Raw genomic sequence first — 1,359 nt, forward strand, 5'->3', positions numbered from 1 at the left:
TTGCTTGCGATTTTGAAAAGAACCAGAGTACTACATAAGAGAAATGTAACTTACCTTAGGATCTCATACAGAGCCTCATGGTTGGACTATGCATTCCCTCCGTATAGAAAACTTGCTATGTTTAGAGGCAGAGACTCTGTATAGTACATACAGAGGCTTTATCCTATAAACATAAAAGTTTTGAAGTAGAGGCTCTGTATAGTACATACAGAGGCTCTGTGACATGATCTTACACTCCCCCTCGACTTGAGCTCTGCTTATCTGCTCCCCCTTGACCTATGCTTGGATCATATTTGATTAGTAATGCACAAGCATAACCACCAAGGTACAGAGGCTATGTATGAACTATATAGAGGCTCTGTATCACAAGACAACTAGGACTTGAGCAAGAGGCTCTGCATGTACTATGCAGAGGCTCTGTCTCAAGGATCCATATAATAAAAACAACAAGAACAGAAGTATGCAAAAAGGGATGCAGAGGCTCTGTATAGTACATATAGAGGCTCTGACTTAGTTGGAAAGATTTAGCATACCCAACTTGCTAACCAGAAAATTAAATCTCTTTTCATCAAGAGCTTTTGTAAATATGTCAGCAAGTTGTAAATATGTACTAACAAAAAATATTTCAATCGTACATTTCTCTACATGGTCCTTGATGAAATGATAGCAAACATCGATGTGCTTTGTTATTGAATGTTGCACAGGGTTAGTTGTGATTGCAATAGCACTTTTTGAATCACACAGAATTGGAATCTTCTCAAACTCAACACCATAGTCTTTCAGTTGAATTTTCATCCATATCACTTGGGAACAACAACTGGCTGCAGCTACATACTCTACTTCAGCTATGGAAGTAGAGATGCAGTTCTGCTTTTTTGAGGTCCAACTTATGAGCTTGTCTCCAAGTAATTGGCAGCTCCCTGATGTACTTTTTCGATCAAGTTTACAACCTGCATGATCAGAATATGTGTACGCAATAAGATCAAAACCAGAATACTTTGGATACCAAAGACCTAGATATTGAGTCCCTTTAACGTATATAAAGATTATTTTCACAGCCGAAAGGTAAGATTCCTTGGGATTTGCTTGAAAACGAGCACAGAGACATGTGGCAAACATGATGTCTGGTCTACTAGTCGTGAGGTGTAGTAGTGATCCAATCATTCCACGAGAAGTCTTAACATCCACCGGTTTTCCAGATGGATCTGTGTCAAGCTTAGTTCTCGTAGCGATTGTTGTTCTCATGGTGGAAGAGTTGTGGAGTTGGTATTTCTTTAATATATCTGAGAAATACTTAGCTTGGCTAATGTTAGCTCTCATTTCATTTAATGTAAAAGTATGGAAAAAGTAATACTGCAA

This window comes from Cynara cardunculus (genome assembly GCF_001531365.2).
Source record: "Cynara cardunculus var. scolymus isolate 2C chromosome LG 2, CcrdV1, whole genome shotgun sequence".
NCBI classification, from domain to species: domain Eukaryota; kingdom Viridiplantae; phylum Streptophyta; class Magnoliopsida; order Asterales; family Asteraceae; genus Cynara; species Cynara cardunculus.